A 20769-nucleotide genomic window follows, 5' to 3' on the forward strand; every position below is an offset into this window, starting at 1 on the left:
AACTTCCCTCTCCCCCGATCTCGCAGCTCGCTATCAGCTACGTACCAGAATTTCCGCGGACGCGGCGCGGCAGGGAAAGAGCGAAAGCAATTCTGCTCAAAGATTACCATTAAGGGTGTAAACAATTTTCATTAAGCCGGCATCGCGCGTACTCACTATTCGCAACGCGCTGTTCGACTTTATCAGTAAACTTCAGGGTAAATCGGCTGCACGCGCGCTAAAGTTAAAAATTTACACTCCACGCCGCTCGTATGTTGCTCGAAGTGAATTTCTCTTTCATATTGGCGAACCAACGTGCGGTGTAACGTAAAAAGAAAATGTTTCCCTTTCTCTAAGCTTCTATATAAATGTAAAATTATAAATGCGACTCCGCCCCCGGATTATGTCACGAGATACGAATCGTCTGGAATAAATCTTGTGCGTCAGACGCAAGACACAAATTAAATAAAAGTTAAATAAAGTTGGACAAGTACAGAGAAATATATAAATGTACTTAAATTACAAGCATTAATAAGAGTTGCATTAAAGGTGCGATTTTCCGAACTACAATACGAGAAGTTTCATGTCTACGACGAGTAGTCTAGTATTTACGTATCGACTCTCGCGGGTGGCGAGATCGATTGCAAAAGTTGTAGAAAGCGTACCTCACACACGCACGCACACACACACACACACACACACACACACACACACACACACACACACACACACACACACACACAACGTCGCTATACGTGGCGCTTCTAAATATCTGCGAACGGAGCAGCGAAACAAGTATCCACAGTTTTCAAATCTAGTTGTAAAACTTATTCTATCTTACGTACAAATTACATCATGCTGTCGACCGATTCTCCTTCCTAAAATAGAACTAAAATAGAACAAAATTTAAAATTAAGTAAAAGTAGGGAAAAAGTAGAACTAATATATTTATACGGAAAATTTTCCAAACCAATCGGTGACAATTCCGTTAATTCGTTCCTACAAAAATACACGTATATTAGTAACGCCGGCGCAAAAATATAATCGGACGTGTTTCGGAAAATCAGATTCCTTCAACTAAGAAGGAACCGAGATCGATGTCCTCCGACCAGAGTCCGGGGACGCTAACCTTCCCCGGCTCCGAAGCCCGGTTAACTAAGTGAGAGAGTGACCCGTACTTTGTTCCCTCGCGCCGCGCCAGCAGGAATATATTGATAGTCAGCTCAAAACTCCATTAGGGCCAGCCAAGTATTCTCTCGTAAATACGAAAATGCTATCCCATTATTTACTGGTTAATTGGATTAATGAGACTCGTTATTCCCGTGGAGGGCCGTGACTCGCGACCCACTCCGGAGTCCCCTGTCGTAGGCGAGAGGAGAGTTAAGAGGGATGGGTCACCCGGCGGCAGGGTCACGACGGCGAAGGATGAGAATGGAGAATAAAGGGTAAGACCGCCACGTGGACAAATATGCTCCGACACATCGCCGACACACGCGTGCGCATGTAAATCGTATGCGTCGACAATATTTTATGGCGCAAACGTGGAATTTAGAAATTTTCTCGCAAGTCTAATCTTCACGGTCTGTTGCAATCTCGATGTAAATTTTCGTTTTGAAAAAAAATGTAAGATTTAAAAAACCTAACCAAATATTATCCATTTTTTTTTGCATATTTACGATTAATTCATCTCATAAAAATTTACTAAAAATTAATATTAACGAATTTTGAACCTCTTTATAGATTATTAAAATTAATAGAGATTTAACCAACAAAAAGAAAAATAATATATAATTTAATGAAAAGTTAAAGAGAAGGAAGAGCGCGTGGAATTGCAAATGCAATTGGCATTTATATTTGACAGCATTAAGGCGCAAATCTATCCAAGTAAATATTAAATCTTGTGAGACTTGTACTCCGCTGGCATTAATAAAAAGCTTCCCGCCGACTCGCTCGCTTCCGTGTTTCGACTCACCGCACCGTCGCGTTAAGGGCTTCAGCGACAATTAATTATTCCTAATGCCGCCACAAAGTTCGCGGCGCCTCGCGCCGGTTTCGATTATTCGCGTGTTATTGGAACGATAAATCAAAGATTCTCTGAGAAAAGCTGCGCGTCAAACCCGAATTCCGCGGGTGGGATACACTTTTGAAATGGCAAGCCGACTTCATTAATCAGCGGCACCGCCGTGTCAAGGGCGGCCGCACTCTGGATGCCGTATTATATGGAATAAAATTAATGAGATACACAGAAATACACTCCAGTTCCGGCTCAGCGCGTCGCGCGCGCGCGCGCGCACGATCTCGTAGTTCCAACAGAACGATCTCCCTTAGACTCAGTCAGACCTGGTACATATCGCTCAATGCTCCAGGTCTGAATTAGACACTCCCGGTTATACCTTTCAAATAAATACACCTTGCAAAATGTCTGCAAGTCATACGAAAAGATAAATATAGTAAGAGTTTGCTTCAATAAACATCATAATCGGAAGGTAGAACGATTAATAAAGTATTAATTACCTAAACATTTAATTTTGCTATGTATGTGCGATAAAGCGTAACGTCAAAATATTTTTATCTTAATATTTTTTATTAAAAAAATTTTTGGTCTTTATTTTATAGGTGACTCGCCAAAAACGTATTCTTAAGTGACAAATGGTCTGTTTTTGGTGAATTTGAGAATATCTTTATTTAACCATTTTATTTATTCATACATCCTACTTTATTTTACAGAATAGTTTTAGCATTTTATTGTAAAGCTAAACAATTTGATCGTTTTCCGTTTTCCAATAATCATTAATAATATATTAATTTTCTACATGTCTATTCAAAAAGATTAACATCGACTGTAACAAATTAGTTCTATACGCGCAAAAGTATCAAACGTTCGCTACTATCAAAAGAGAGAAAACCGCGCGCGTTTCTCTGCCAAGCTGTATGTGTGTCGTATCCGGACGCAATTTAGGATATACGCAACTAGTCATGCAACTCGCGGTCCGGCGATAGTTTGAGCGCGAGAACGTCGCCCGAAGGACGAAAGGACCCGCCGCGCCGTCCAACTTCCGCCTCCCCCCCCCCCCCCGCCCCGCGCGCGTCCCCACCATCTCCGTCATCACGCACGCGACCGCTACCCGCAAGCAAGTAAGACAGAACGAGAAACGTAGACAGCGTGCCCGCCGCCGGGAAAGTGTAGCGCGAGGAAGCGCGAGGGAGCGAGAGCGAGACCGAGCGAGGAAGGGAGGAAAACGCGGTGAGAAACGGAGAGTGGGTTGTAGTAGCAGCCTCTGGTTCCCCAACGGGATAGCCCAAGGGGGGTGTAAAGATGGCGGCCGAGGAGGGAGAGAGAGAGAAAGGACGCGCGTCGGTTATGATAAGGCGATGCTTTAATGACAGCGCGTTTCTATGGCAACGGGCGTGTAGGGGCTGGCCGCCGCGACGCCCGGCGTCGGTCAGCTCGGGGGGTGGAGAGTGCATTGAGCGGCCAGCCGCCATACTAGTGGACACACAGCCTCGATTCTCAGGGATGAATTTCTCTGTGTGTGCGCGCGCGTATGTATACCCGTGTGCCATTCTCGCGCGCTCTCTCCCCGTTTTACTCTCTACTCTGCCATTCCTCCTCCCTGATGCACACACGCGCGATCGTCCTCTCCTTTCGCCTCGCACGCAGGAGAGGAGGAGGAGGAGGAGGAGGAGGAGGAGAAGGACGACGACGACGACGAGGAGGACGGCTCCTTCTATTCTATCTGCTCTTACATCTACCGCTTCCACCTCTGCCTTTGTCTTTCCATAGTCGGGCCATAGCGAAACCAGTAACAACGCAACGTTATCTATCTTTCGAATTCGCCACGAGACACTTTCAAATCTTGCGAATTCAGATAAAGAATCTTATCATTTACTTGGTTCAGTAAGATATTTTCTTCGCGGTAAAAACTTCAGTAAGGAACACGTATAGATCGAGCATTAACCGTTGTCGTGATAAACGATAGAAATGTAATGAAACATATTTTGAAATATTTGATAAACAATTCACTCTGCAATATTTAATAACGATGCCATTAATCAGCAATTATATGTACTCTAAAAAAGTATGTTTTGGAAAAAGTTATATTATTCTTATTGCGATGAAAGAAACGTTTGCGCTTTTACATTCTAATTTTATTTTGTCGTCTTCTAATCCTATACACTTTTTTTCCTTCTTAGTAAACCAATTTTTTTAAATAAAAAATATATGTACAATTGAAAAATATAGAACATTATTCACTTTCGCGCGATACTTTCACCTAGTTCGCGGTGCTGTAATTTCAATTTACTCACTCCACCTCAAAACATTAAGGCATACATAAGGATTCCTCAAGTTATTAAGCGGGTTCAGAAGTTTCCCCGTAAAGTTCGAATTCCCACAATTAAATGAAGCGTACGACCCCCTGCGTGCGAGAATCTAGAACCTCCTCACCTGCAGAAATTGCTCGGGACACGTTAGCCTTTCAGCGGGAACATTTTAGGAGAACATCAAAGAATCTTTAATCGTTCTGCGTGCGATCCCCTTTGCGCCGTCTCTCGGTGAATATCCTCGATAAGCTGGTTGCCCTCCGTCAGGCTACGCATACCGCTAACTAAATTATACATTTTCATCAATTGCCACAATGGGCACGTTAACTACCATGACAGATTTTATAAAATGTATAACCATAGTTTTAGCTACAATTTTTTAAATATATTACATTCTCTTATCTTTCTAATACACTGTCAAAAAAAAATTGTTACGTCCTTTTTAAAAAACTACAGCCTCTTTCATAATTTTTCTTACGCGATAGAGTACGTAGGATAAGAAAGAAACACGTACATAGATGTTCGTGTAGTCTTTGATTATTTCCGATTCTAGTCCAAATCTACACGTTTGTGGCTCAATCCGTACGCCTTTGCGCGATTTTCGACTGGTGACATTCGCGGCACGATCGCACGGCGAAACCGCGCGTGCGAAAGCGCATGCCGGAATAGCTGCCCTCGAAAATTCAAAAGCAAATCTCCGTGGACGACGCGGATATACATACATAAGAGCGATAACGGAATTTCGTAGTAGAAACTCCGGGCAGACAAACCGGGCATCAAGAGTATCCGAAAACACACAAGGGATGTTTAGGGGAACGCAAACACACCGTGTCTCTGCATTATGGATGCAACGGAGTGGACCGCCACCCTAGCTGCACCCCCCCCCCGGTCCCTCCCCCTGATCTCCCGCCCCCTCCTCTCCCCCCCCGCTTGCCTTCTCTCTTTCCGGTCCTCTCTACCCTCTTTCCATCCCCGTGTGCACCACGCGAGATGGTTGGTTGGGCTGGCTCCGGGCGCTTCACCCCCGCTCGCATTTATTTATAATCAAATTCCATGTATACCGGCAGCCGGTGCGGTGGCGGTCTGAATTTCTATCCGAATGTGTACACACTCGTCCGCGAGGAGGTAAGCGCGAGCGCAGGCACGGCGACACACACACACGCGCGCGCGCGCACGCACGCACACACACGCGTGAAAGCGCAGACTCGTATATACATGCATGTACGGGTGAACGGATACATAGATAAACCCGCGCGCGCGCGCGCGACTTCGAGGGTAGATTCTTCCGCCTCACTCTTTCGCTTTTTCTCTTTCTCTCCGTCTCTCTTCTTCTATCGAGAGGGAGCGGGAAGGCGCGGATTCGCTCGGCGGTCAATTTAAAAATCAATATTGACCGAGGAGCAGCCAATCCTTTATTTATCGACGCGGATTGTTGGCTGCACGGGAGAGACGCGCCAAGAAGATTGCTGCTCTCTCCCCTTCTTACCCCACCCACAGCATCCCCTAGGTTCCCGCTGCCATGTTGTTCCAAACGCGTCCTGAATAATGCGGTCATCCTCGTTACAGTCCCTCTTTAGACCGTCATGTTACACTTCGCTTCGCTTCAGCAATAAAAGTTATCGAAAAAAATGTGAATTGCTTACCAATTTTTCTGGTGATCGACGACAATGAAATTTAAATGCCGTTGTACGTGTTACTATTTGTTAATGCAATAACATTATTAAAAAAAATAAAATTCAGCTTTAAATAGCTGTATTCAATACGAAAAGTAGTATTTAATAAAAAATGTAATAAAGATTCTTAAAATAGCGAAACTATGTGATTGAGAAAAAATAATTTATAAACTGTACAATAAGAAATATAAACTTTTCTTTGTTACTTATTTTATATTAAAATATTTGCGAAAGAGAGAAGTGAGACTATTTCGAGAGAGAGAGAAAGGGAGGGAGAGAGAGAGAGAGACAGCGACGCTAGAATGTGCGAGGAAGAGCTCGATAATCATGCCGCGGTAATCGCTTTCTAGGATGAATTACTAGGTCCATTTTTTGGATTGATCGTCCATAATAGTGGGTGTTTGGGATTGTGGGCTGATCAAAGCGGGAGCTCCAAGGCGGAGTCGGGAAGATGTAAGACTCAGCATCGAGGGTCCGACCCTCAGTATCCCTCCAACTCACCCTTCAGCAAGGTACCCTAACAGACATGATCAAGAAAAATGATATCGCCCGCTCAAAAGCAGATGACTTTTTGCGCAATGGCGGGTGCAGTTTCCTTCCTTCGCCAGACTACCATTTGTTATTAAGAAAAATATGGCTGCATCATTAAAAGACTAAATGCTCGGAAAACATAAATTGCTCGAATTCTTTGTTAACTTTACATTCCGTTTATCATTTTCGCTAAAATCAGTTTCTTACTTTTCCTTCTTTTGTCTTTTATTATTTCTATTCAAGCAAATATTTTATATACGGAACGTTTTAATTAAATGTATTTTTATTAAAAATTTGTGGATTTTTTATATGTTAATGATTTTGAAAGTTTAATCTTTAAAGTCTTATATAATTATTTGTAATTCGAAGATCGCGGATATCTTCACATTACAGTAATCACCATTCTTCTTAATTTAACCTCTAGTATCCCCATTAAAAGGAAAAGCGATGAATCAGAGACACCCTATGTAGCACTTTCCGGCATTATCAAGATTTATTTTATCAAACCATGTTTACTGGTAATGTACGAATTTATACTTCACAATATCGCATAAAAAACATTTTTCTTTTTATTCTTAATTTTTATTCATTTCACGTATTCTTTTTATTTCTCTTTTAAAAGTTTTTTACAAAACAAAGAAAACACAGTATTAACATTGTAACCTTTTTACGTACACGGAGAGAATTTTCTCTTAAAATTTACCCTCAAAATCTGGTAATTGTGGAATAATGTGTGATCTCGAGGAATTTTATTATGTTGTTTAGTAAAATTTACTATACTTTCAGTAAAATTTACTAAAAGTATAGTAAAATTTTTCAAGTTTACATTATCCCACAATTATCAAATTTTGAAGATAAATTTAAGAAATAACTATAAACATAAATAACAGCAAAGTATTTCATCACATTTAAATGCAAATTTGTAATAAACAAATTAATAAATTAATTTCATCTTCGTTCAAATCATTCAAAATACTAAATTGCAAAAACAAATTTCTTTGTCTACTAATATTCATTGTTTGATCGTTTATTTATGTTCATGACATTTTTGAAAAGCTTATGCTTAAATAAAAACGCTCAAATAATAAATCCAAACTTTTCAAAAATCTCGGTATATTGTGTTTTAAGTTTATACAATATACCGATCATATCATTATTTTTATCTAATCTAATATTTTGTCACAAAGTTCGACGCGATAACTGCCGTTAAATATATTTATTTTTATAAATAAATCGTTTGCTCAATTGTGTCGGCCCGTACCGAAAACATCGAGACTACAAAGCCACCCCCTGCCCATACGTACGATATGTCCATCTTCGAGTGCGACGGACACGAGGCGGTCGCCGCGCAAACAGATCAATGCTTCGCGTTCCAATATAAACAGTATTATTGAAACAAAGCGGGCGGGACGGAGGTGTAGCTGGATGAAGCCTGGCGCGCGCGTGTGAGGAGGGGACCGAGGGATGAAGTTGGGGCAGGAAGAGGACAAGAGAGGCGGTCGGGCGCTCTCCGGCAGGAGCAAGGGAGGAGTGAGGACAGGGGGAGCGAGCGAGCAGGGGGTCGTGCGGGTTGAACGGGGGAGGAGGGGGAAGCGACCCGGCGAGGAGGATGAGGGTTGATGTTTCTGCCGTTCCGCTGGGTTGCGGGGAATGAACGAGGGGAGAAGAGTTATGTTGCCGCGATATTGTGCTGCGCGGCACGAGCGAACCTCGAGGGGGTGGCTTCCTGTTCCACCACCCTCTCCTCCTCCGGCCAGGATCCCTCGCCCCCCCCCCTCCCTCCTCCTCCTCACCGTCCCCTGCCGGATTCTACGCCGCGCCATCTCGTCGTATCCTCCTGTTACCCCCCTTCCCCTCCCCCGTCTCCCGCCGACCGCGCTCTTGCTCCCCCTTGTCAGACTCACGAACCCATCGACTGTCGATTCTGTATTATATGTCAGGACCCAAACTCCTTGATGCACGTACCACTCCGCCGCCACCATCTTACCCCCCCTCGTGTCCTTTTCTTATATTTGCCGGTAACTTATAGCGCTGTCAGTGTTTTCTTCAATAACGAAAGAAACGTATCCTCTACCTCGGATTCGTTCACGACAAAAAACGACTTCCTTCGATCAGACACAAGAATTGATGCTGCACGAAATAATAGTTGACATTATCAGCAAAAATTTTGATTACAATAATTAATATTTTATCATTACTTTCTTATTCTTATTATTATTTGTCATCTTACTTGAATTAAATATACTCATAATCTTGGAATATTGAAGTCTGATATTTATTTTAAATACTTTAGTGAAGTCGAAAATATTTAAGAAAAAAGCATTTTAATTATCCGATTTAATAATTTTTATAAAAAATATAACTTTTTACGTAATTAATTTATGAATAGTGCACTTTATATTATCATTACGTATCGGAATTAAAAATTATTATAAAGCCATCACGACAGTTAGAATTTTGATTAGAGTGAATACTTTTATCTCTCATTCGTGATATTTATTGAAATTTACTAAAATAAGAAATAAAAATACGGAAACGTTTAACTTTTGCATGCAATTATGTAATAATCAAATAATGCAAATAACGTAACAAAAATGACGTAAGCAAATTAAATTTTTTTCATAATAAATATAATACAATATAAACCAATCATGTGTTAATATGAGAAGGTATGATAAATAGATAATTAACGGGACACACATCTCCATGATCGTATTAACGGAAATCGTAATAACGTTTTGCGGCAAAGTCAATAACTCGAAACAGAGGTTTCCAATCCAGATGGACATTGCGTGCGGCAAGTCTTGCCTGATTATTAGCGCTACTACCGTGGCGAAGCAAGCGGTCAATCAGGATAGCGGACTATTCGGGTAGGTGGGCATAATAGCTCGCTGGACGCAGTCAGCTTGGTGTGAAATTAGCGCAGATGTCGCGGCGATGGTTCATGCTACAACTTCTCTGTTCATTTTCCACGAGAATGGCTCGAGAAGGGGTCGTCGGCCCTACCTCCCTACTACCCGGATTTTCAGTTCCTAGCATTAAGCAATCGTTGACCCAATTAATCCACCCATCTCTGCGATATCCTACAAGATAACTCTTTGAAGAAACGTAATCCCGAGGTATTATTGCTGTTAATCAACGAAACTGATTAGCCGATCGGATGGTTTCGAGCACCCGTAGCTAATTTCAATTTCGCAAAGTTGGAAAATCGTCACGTACTCGCGATTTATTAGATATAAATCTTTGCAGAACGACTGGCCGTGGCACCTTCATCCTCCCGCGTACGTACAAAAAGACGAAACAATAGCCGTATTTAGTCGTGAGAAAGGGATTTTTCATTAGGACAACCTAAGCCCCGATGCGAAAGGATTAATAGAAGTTATAAAGTAGAGCCCGAAGAGGTGGAGGAACATTACGTGACCTGACTCCGATCGAGTCTTTCTTCAGGTTATATTGCAGGTTGCCGTCGTTTCTCATTCACCCCCCACGGCTCATGCGCATCACATCTGACCAATAGAATCGCGTGGTCCATCTCTGCTGCTGACCAAACCCCTTGACTCGTACCACTCTTGCCCCCGAGATACATTCCCCCGCGAAGAAAAAAAAAGAAACTTTGAGACTGGTTCTCCCCTTACCCCCGGCAACCCCGCCATCCAGCGTACCCACGTCGAGTGTGTATTTTCTAGAGGAAACCTCATCAACTCCATCGAAACTCCATTTCTAAGAACGAAATTGGAAAAGACGGAGAAATACGTTCGATTCGACGCGAACGATATATGTATAAACGAAAAATTATCAATAGATATAGAAATATATTTCTCAATAATGACATGTCAACGTGAGGTACTCTTTACTTTTTGATTACTTAATACTTAATACTTAATCTAAATGTAACAATGTAAAAAAGATCAAGTTAAATAATGTAATCAAGTCAAAAATAATTATTCTATAAATTATAATACATGTTCTCTAAAATGTATAAAATAAATAAATTTTTATCGCAACCGATTGGAAAATGGAATCTATTCTTAAGTGAAACGAAATAAGCACCTGACTATGCCAATAAAAAAATAAATTCAAGGTCAAGAGAAGAAATACATTGAGCAATAAGAATAGATTTAACAAGTAATCGCGATTGCCTGGAAAAATAAAGAAGTCGCGACAGCCAAGAAAAATGAAGAATGCTTTTTCACGAAGAAACTAATTTTAACGACTCGACAATTCGCTTTTATCCGCCAATCTGGCGTTAACCATAGCGCAAGCTTTCTCGCGAAACTGTCTGGTCGGGCGCGTCGAGCATGACTGGAGTGCGACGTGAATAACTTAGTAGTTCAATTCTGCTCATCCAGCGCCAGCGAGACCCGGTTCGGCCTTCAACCAGCGCAGCAGCTACATCCATTCTTCGCTACTCCGCAGTAATATAATATTATCCGAGCATTGTACCAGACTAATTAGTTGTACTAACGCCGTGCGACCTGATTACACATTCGGCTCGGCTACTCCGGGACTTACAGAGTTGCGAAACGTATAAAGCTTCAGAATTCCTTACAAGTTAAATATATCTTGAATTGTGTTGACACAATTATATCTTACAGATATTATTGAAATATCTTATATAAAACATATTTTATACATGTATGTCAATCTATATAAATTTTTTCTATTTCTATAACAACACAAATTTTAATTTGACAAAATTTTGTCTAAATCTTTTAGAATTTAATTACAAAAACAGAACAAAAAATAGAGAACACAAAAATATACGTACTTTTTAATAAATTATTTTGTTAAATTTGATTATACATTTTATTTGTATATATATAAATAAACATCGATACCTTTTTAATTTCTTTTAAAGCAAATGCTGATAACGCTTCCATAAATAACTTGATAACATTAATAAACTCTTTAATCTCATTTGTATTTTATTAAATAAAAAGAAACACAATTAAAAAATAAAAGCAGTAAACAAAATAAAACTTTTAAAATAGATTTTTACAAAATAAATCTCATTTTCTCTCCAATAGGAAAAAAAAATGTAAAAATTATTTATAAATAAATTTCTCAAAGTTCACAGCCCTCCCCTCTCTTTCCCCCTCTCTGCTAAGTCTGCTCCAACTGACGTACTGCGTTTACAATGTTATATAAAAAAACAGACTAAACAAAAATAGAAAATTTTTAAAAAGACATCGAGATATTAGATTTTAGCACGAAATAAAAAATCAATTAATAGCACCGACTATATACGAGCTGGTTCCATTTCCATCAACAAATATTTGGTCAAAACTAACGTCACGCCGCACTAGCTCGAATCGATACAATGTTTCGCTGCTATTTCGAAAAACTTGGAAAGAATTGAATCGCCATGTGGCAATAACAGCACTGTGTAATTTTACTAACTCTTTTTTGTTCTATCGTATATTGTAGATAGGTAATAGAATGGAACAATTTCCTACAGTCAAATTCAAACAAATTTCAACTCTTTTGGAAGATTGAATGACAATTGTTGATCGTTATTGATTGATTAATTGAAAACGTTTGAAGTTATTTGTTTTACCTGTGTTTATATTCGTTACATAAATTTTGTAGCAAAAAGTAATAGATTAAATATTTATAATAAATTTTTATTTCTTAAAAAACATAAACAGCTTAATATTCTTATTTGTATTAGATATGAATTAAAATATGCTTGATTTTAAAAAGTGAAAACATTCTTATAATATTAAAATATTGAATATAAAGTTAAAATAAAATTGAATAAAAATAATCAAAATTAAAATTATTTAATTTATTTATAAAAGTAACACTGTAATTAATATTTGTTAACAGGTATTTTAATTAAATAATTTTATTAAAATATGCTATTTAACAGTGAATTTTTCTTTATATTTTAAAATACATGTTAAAAAAAGTTTCTAAATATTTTTTTATGCTAATTTACATAATATTTAATTTTGAAATCCTATAAGAAACTCAAATGCAGATCTCAATTTATACTTCAAAAATGTTTAGAAAACTAAAATAATTAACTCTTAATAATTTCTTTTTTATTATAGTCCATAATTTATTTTTATTTTAATGTAAATATCTCATTCTCTAATCTTTATCATAATATTATAAAAAAATTTAAGTAGAAAAATTTATAATTTAAAAACGTTAGTATTCTATTTACTACAGTTTTATTTACTTTTATCTACTTTTTATTTCCTGATTTTATTAATTATCTGAACAATTGCTTTAAAAAATAAATTATAATTTACTTGTCACGTAAAACTTATAACAAAAAAGTAAATATATATAAAATTATTTATTATAATATTTATTACATCTTTATAGTATTTTAGTATTTTAATTGCGTTTTCTGAAAATCTTACTTACGTTTGATAAGTTGTACTGAAATTGTTCGATCGATTAATGGCTATAATTGACATCAATTCCAAACTTAAATATTTGTACTAGTCCATTTATTCTAAGGCAATAAATTTCTATGAGATGTATTTATTCTACTCATTCTTTGCCATTGCCTCCCAAGCCTATTTCTTCCTCCTCCTCTTTCTCCTGCTCCTTCTTCTTCTACTTTTCAGATTTGTTCGTTTCAATATAACAATTCCCAAAAACGATTAATTATGATAGCGTATACTAGTAATCAAAACAAGATAATTATTTTACATGACTAATATCAATCGCAGTAACAAAAAAATATCACAAAAAATTATTAACTCTAAAACAATATAAAACAAATACAAAATAATTTATATTTAGAAAAATTATATTTTTAAAAATTAAGTAAAATACTAATTTTAATTTATATAATTACAGTCGTTATCATGGAAGTCTATTAATTGCACGTAACTAATTATTCGTAGGAAATAATCGAATTCGGAGTCTCTGGTACTTGACACGATCGCATCTTGATGGGTAATGCGGCGACACAAAAAGCGGTTTGCACCACTACCTGCCAGCTTCAGTCTTGTTGCACGAATGGTAACGCGACTTTGTCATAAATTACTCAATATTGTGTTATAATACATAATTATAGGTTATTATTTTACGTAATTATAAACAATAATTATCTTTTCAAGTCCTTTGAGAAAGATTTTCTATTTTTATTTATTTAAAATGAACACTTTATTAAAAATGTCTCCCCTCCTCTTTTTAGCTCTTTTAATTTTACAATGTCTTAAAAGATTTGGAGAAAAAATTTTCTAGATCAGCGGTTATAATTTTATTAAAACAATTAAAAGATTTTAAGCATGGTATATAGAACACATTTAAATAAAAATATTTATGTTAAAGCTATAATAAAATATAAATATTACAATATAATTGCATTACACACTCATTAAAAATTCATTAAAAGTCAATTTACGAGCAATATTGTCGTCCAGATTCTGATAAATCTAGTAAACATATCTAGCAATATCGGAACAGATTACACACTGTTTACATAGTTACGCGTTGAAACTTCGTTCTAGACTTCATATTACAACAACCCCTATGCAATCGATATGGTAACAAGTAATAGCCGAGATGAGGGTTGAGGGGAGGGTGCTTACATTCGATACACACATTCTCTTTTATTCGCACTCTTTTTCACCCTTTGTTTCTCTCTCTCTCTCTCTCCCTCTCTCTCTCTCTCTCTCTCCCTCATTCGCTCTCTATGGAGTAATTTATCTACATTATACCCTCAGTTGGTTTCACTATATGTTTTGACAGGAACAGCATTATTAAATGCCCTGGCTATCTGATCCTTGACACCCCTAATATACATAATACGCCTTTTCCTTACGCGTGGCCGGTTATCCCCCGATGACTATGCAACCCCCCTTAGAACGCTCAAATGGTCAATCGAACATGACGCAATTCATCGCAGAGAGATAAAAAAAATTATTTCTCCCATAGAGAGAAAATTATTATCATGAAGAATATGCGAAATTTATTTCACACAAGAACCATTTACTAGATCTTGTAAAAATACCAAAACTTTTGGCTCGATTTATACACAGAAATTCGTAATTAAGCGATATGCCTATCTAGAATACAAAATATGAAGGCACGACACAACATAAAAAAGTTAATTATACTTCAAAATCTTTATCTACAACTAAACCAGTCCCTTTAGTGATGTAAAACGGAAAAACGACCAGTCTGCCACGCAAATGCGAGAGCTGTATCTGCTTATCCCTTCTAACGCGCGGCCGTCTTGTCATAATATATCTTTAATACAACTTAATGATCTATTGTCAAAATGCAGCGGGGATGTACCATAATTCTCGACACGGTTCCTGTCACGTGGATCGACCATTTGATGCATCCTACCGCCATTCAGTGGGATTACAAGCGTGCGTACATCACTAATTTTTCTCATGCCCACTGTCACCCTGTTATCTGTGGATAATCCGGTTTCTATCCGAGCCGCAACACGCCGGTATCCCACAAAAAATATGGGATTTCAGTTATTCCCACCGAAATAAATATGAGACAGACAAATAAGCAATAACGCCATCTTAAAATCATTATCAGTTAAAATCACTGCTGTGATATGTCGAACGAATTATATCACAATGCAATTAATAGCTATTTAAGTTTATGAATAAGATACATCACTTATCTACTTTTCAGAATTAATTTTCTTAGACACGCAATCGCACATAAAAACTTATTCTATTTGCGTTAACATTTTGGAAAATATTAATTTTATCACTCATACCTTTCGATGCAGCTCCGTTGTTCCTTCTCCGTCCTTCTCATCGCCTTCTCAATAGCTGCACCAGTAACGGATCACATAGTACAGTCTGTAAAGAAAAAAATTAATTAGTTATTTCAACTATTTATTTAAAATGCGAACTAAATATATCGTATTATGACGTAAGATATACATTTTGTACATAAAATAAATCGATCTATAAAGTAACATTGTATATATTTTTAATCTTGTTATTAGAAACAATATTGTGCCAAATAAAATGATGTATTTATAGAAATTGTGCCACTTGCAGAAATAACTAAGAAAATAACAATTACAGAAACTAATCTCACGCTCGCTTTTACGTGTAATAATAAGAGGTGGGCAATAATTGCGGTACAAGTACGTGCTCGCACCGGATGGAGTTTAATTCTGAGCGATATTATAATTAAGTGGTTCCCAACGTAATGGTTGGCGTCACGTCAAGCAGTAACGCCGAGGTTGGCGCTCATCATACTGCTTAGTTCAAACAATCAGCGACCCGATGGTGGCCGTCACGCGAACCTATCTTTTGCCTCAACTAGCGTCTCTTAATATATTCAAGAGATTTTATATTAAAGCCATAAAAGAGTATAAATGTGAGACCTAATCTTTATTTGTATTTTAATTTATCCAAAAAATGCAAAATAAATTATTTAAATATATAAAATTGCTTGTGTATAAAAAATAAATTATCATTAATTATTGTCAAAAATATAATGCACAGACGTGTAATTTTTTCATATTTTTGCAAAAAATTTTAGTACTTATTTACAAAAAAAATAAAGATTTATATAAACAAAACAGCACATAAAGACACCCATACATACATACTCATACACATACACACACAGACACGCGCATACATACCAATTCTCTGAAATCGCAGTCAATGTATGTATTCGATCAATCAGCATTCACGATGACGAGGAACACGTCTTCCGCCATGCGAATTAGCGTACGTCAATCTGGATCAGACTTAACACGCCGTTGAGTCGAGTACTCTACCGATCGCCGAACCGCAACCGGAAATTGGCCGCTTGGTTATCAAAGTTTGCGGTTTGCGTGTCTGCCGAGCTGAGCGGTAAATAGGCGAAAAGGGAAGAAGGTATAGCCGGATGGGGTGGGATATCCCCATTAATAAGCGAGCAAGAGATAGCTGACTCGTTGAATTAGGGTGCCGAAGGTAAATATTCATTTCACGACGGAACTGACGCTAGCAAGCAGGTAACGCACTTTTCTTTTTCTTGCAAAAACATAGGCATTTTCTCTTTCTGTGTATCACAAAGTGCATTTATTACTAGAATCTGTAGTAATTATTTCTTTATTTTTATATTTAAAAAAATTAATATTACACAAAAAAGAAAATAAGTACGCTAGAATTAGTTTTACTTTTAATTTGTATATTTTTAATGTAAAAGATCGATATATTTTTATCGCAAGAAAATTTATTATTACAAATATATTTAAGATGTATTTGTAGAGAATACATTTCGAAACAATTATGTTGAAAAGAATTATCTACTTGTTTTTGAAGAGTTGATTTTATAATAAACACAGATATGTGATTTACGGGGAACAAAATTGTTTCGCGTAATATATTAAACTGGCGCCGGCTACAGAGATACACGTTATATTCCGGCAAACAAATAAACGTATTTCCAATTTGCATTTGCACTCGACTCGCGCGATTGTTCGTCCACGATGGCGCGCACTCGGAATCAACGCGCCGACCGCGATGCGGATGTCGTCGCGAGTTGAATAATAAATTGCGCCGTTAATTGAAACAATTAATTAATAATTCATGATAGGCAAGGAGAATTTGCCAGGCGGATAGTGAGCGAGCGAGCGGATCGGAAGAAGGGGTGCAGCCTGAGGTCAGGGGATGGGGGTGCAGCGGAGGCGGTCGTCGCGGAAGCTTGTAATTTGCGTCACGAGTAATGCGCAAAAGCGAGACAGTGAGAAAAGTTGCGGACGCGTGGGACGCAGACGGATGTATATACGCGTCTACCATCCTGAATATAATTTACTTGAACAAACTAAAATCCCCATCGAGAGCGCGCCACTTCGTCGCGCCTTTTGCCGCCGTAGCTTGGCATCCTTTTCGAGGACCTGTCGCGTCTCGTCGCCTCAGTTAACCCTCGACGTTCCCCCCCGTTTCCTCCGACCTACGAAAACCGCCCCGATCGGTCCCGCGCTCAACCCCATCGTTCCGCGATTCGCCCGATTCACTCCTTTACGAATACTTTATAAGCCAGAAGACGCGGTGCCGCTCAAACTTTATACTCTATTTATGTTTAGTTCGCGGAAAAAAAAAACACGGCCTTCTCTTCGAAAAGCTTTTTGTTTTTTAAATCAAGTTCATCACTAAATAAATTATGACCCTAAAATAAAAGATGTAAATGCCGCGGTTGCACGGTGTTGCGTTGCATACATTATATGCAGATCGTTTCTTCTAGAAATAATCCTGCTAAAATAATTTTAGCTATTTTATTTAAAAAATTTAGCATTGGTTTCTAACAAAAATTTAATAACAGCTGTTTAAACTAATAAAGTTAGTTATGTTTTGACAAAACTCAAATTTAATTTCTGGCATTTTCTTCGTCAAAAGAATTAAATAAAATTTTATTATTTATTTCTTTAAAATTTTATTCAAAAATTTTTTAATATCTAATACTGAAATTGTTAACCTTTCCGGAACCAGAAGCCTAATATTAGGCGCTGGAGCAATGTCAACTTTTTTTGATAGTTCAACTCACCGACGAGAACAAAAGTGTTTCAAATCTAAAACTAAAAAAGTCGTCCAAAAAAAGGATCGGTCCTCTAAAGGTTAATAAAATAGTGTTTTAATATTAAAATAAGCGTCGCTTTTCAGTATACATTTGTGATATCTGTCGTCGAAAAAAAAAATATCCAGAGGTCTTCGAACTTTTCACGTATTCGACGTATAATGATATTCGACGATGACAATAAAAGTCAATGTCAAAATTTGCAAAAAACGGTAAAATTCTATCTTGGACTAATGGAAAACACGTGTCGATCAGCGAAAGATTCTAATCAGATCGACTTAGAGCCAGCTCAATCGACCTCTTCGGTGAGATGCGGTTCAATCCCTGTGTGCGGACGATAAAAATCCAAAAGGATAGAAAGCTGCAGGTTCATTTCATAGGGAAGAGCAGGAGACGCGCGGGGTCGTGGAAAGGGGAAATGGGTACAATCAGTAGGAACGACGACGAGGAGGGGGGTGGGAGCAGGAGAGAGGGAGGGGGGGGGATGGAGCGGGTGGCAGGCGAACGGAGAGGGATGAACCGTCGTTCATAAATCTCGATAGATTACTAAATCCCGGGTTTGATGAAACTCTCTCCGGGCTGGAGGCGTACGTACACGTATGTCACCGCGCGACGGTTACGCGTACACGCACGCACGTAAGTCGGTGTTGGTATCGCGCTAGCTCATCGGGAGCCGGGCGCTGATAACATTATCATAAAACGGCAATATCGCGCGGATATTGACTCGACGGAGAAGCGCGCCGCTACGCCGCGCCGTCAGCTGCTTACCGTCGAACTGAGCTTTAAGAAGTAATCTGGAACGTGGCTTATACATCTTTTTCATATGCAAATAGATGAAGGAAACCGATCGAAATTTCGGAAATTATGTCGACCTTTGAGATATGCGGGGTTACGTACCCTCCATAACTCGCTTTTACTGTTGCAACGTGAAGAGGCAAAATCATCAGAGGCATAAAACATTGCGTAATCATAATAAATCGTAATAAAAAAATCATCAGCAGTAAGTATATAACGTTTCATTCGTGTAATTATAATTTAGATAGAAAAGGAAAGAAAATGCGTACGTGCGTATGCATGTAAAGATGTATAGGAAAATTTCGAATATCAATTTGTCCCGAGTATTACTTCTCGTGAGTTTTAATATTCTATCTTCATCTATCATACTTTCACTGAAAACAAATAAAAGAGTTAAAAGTGCAATTTAACATTAAGATTAGGAGATTTAAAAACTCTGCCTATATATAAATTTTCAAGATTTCTTGCAAACTATGTCAAATCCTTTCAGGCCTTAATTAAAGAACCCTGTTACGCGCGATATTAAGATATCACGTCAAAGTGCGGTTCGACAAAAGGGTGAGTGCAATCGAAGTCAGTCGGCTTAAGAATACTTCAGAGACGCGCATCGTCTCTCTCTCTCTCTCTCTCCCTCTCCCTCTGTCTCGCCTCTCCCTCTCCCTTTCTCTCATTTCCTCCGGCAGATCCGCCTCGCCAATAATGTCTAATATAGCAGAAGGCCTAGATGATGAGACTTCGTCCCGCCTCAGTTCAGTTCAGTTCAGGTATTAGATTATGAATATTCATGGCGGTGTGTCTGCGCGGTGCTTCATTACACCTTCCTCCCCCTCCCCCCCCCCCGCACCCCTGTCGCCTGCTCAGTCTCCGCCTCGGTTCTCCGTCTCGTCCTCTTCTTCTTCTCCGCCCTCGCCTCCTGATCCGCAGCAGCAAGCGCGTCAATCAATATGCAACACCACACCGCGCTTTGCTTATCTTCCGCAGTTCCCGAACCCGCGCGAATATATTCGCCAGCCGACCCGCGCGAATATCTTTTCCGATTCCGGTGCCGGTAATGATCCACGGATCGATACGATCGATGATGAAACCGATCAGAACCGATCAGAGCCGCCTCCCCCCCCCCTCTCTCTCTCTCTCTCTCTCTCTCTCTCTCTCTCTCTTAGTTTCGATATTAGCGTTGCGCACTAACGGACGAGATCGACTGGTTGGTTAAATACGGTGACAAGTCCATTAGCGTGGACGGCGATAAAGTAAATTCGATGCACGACAGACAAGCGCGTCTCTGAAATATGCAACTCTGAGATTCACTAATTTCCTAAAAGTTTAATGGGATCGATCAAGAACAACGTGTTTGATAGCTGGATTTTTTTTTAATTTTAATACGGTTAGCTTAAATTTTTGATACGACGGAAATTTTTAATTCCAACATTGATTTTCAATAACACAAAATACTGCAAATCATACTTTAAATAAAACGTCGAGATAGAAGGGAGGGGAGGGGAGGTTATTACAAATACACAATTGAATGACAAATGGATAATTAAATATTATTAATTATTTGATTCCTTTAATTGAGTAACTTGAATATTGGTGATACCGTTACATATAATTAAGAAGATATGCCAAATTGGTATTCGACAAACGTTACTAATAGCAGTATTATTGAACTATTCATATCGCACAATTCGAACGAGTGATTTTTTTACGACCTCTAAATGCGTTCGCATGTCAAAAATAAACATCGTCCGCTCATGCATAAAATCGATAGGAAGACAGAGGTTCAAATAAACGTAACATGATGTGTGGCATAACTTTGAGCTCTTTCATCGAAATTAGAAGAAAGCTAAGAACTTAATTAAGCTCTTTAAACGACAAAAAAATCCGTTGCAGAGTACGGATCGCGCGAAACGAACTTAAGAAGTTAAAGTTGATTATACGGGAAGATTATAGCACGGGC

The 20769-nt window shown here is 38.4% G+C and overlaps 1 protein-coding gene across 1 annotated transcript in view; it reads right to left on the reverse strand.

Annotated features, from left to right (window-relative positions):
- Positions 1–20769, reverse strand: part of LOC105839254 (homeotic protein spalt-major) — a 296514-nt gene that overhangs the window by 249625 nt on the left and 26120 nt on the right. Inside the window, exon 2 of the mRNA XM_036283383.1 lies at positions 15217–15301. The gene's annotated coding sequence lies outside the window, so the exon portion shown is untranslated. The remainder of the gene's footprint in view (positions 1–15216; positions 15302–20769) is intronic.

The sequence above is a fragment of the Monomorium pharaonis genome, chromosome 2 (assembly GCF_013373865.1).
Source record: "Monomorium pharaonis isolate MP-MQ-018 chromosome 2, ASM1337386v2, whole genome shotgun sequence".
Classification (NCBI taxonomy): domain Eukaryota; kingdom Metazoa; phylum Arthropoda; class Insecta; order Hymenoptera; family Formicidae; genus Monomorium; species Monomorium pharaonis.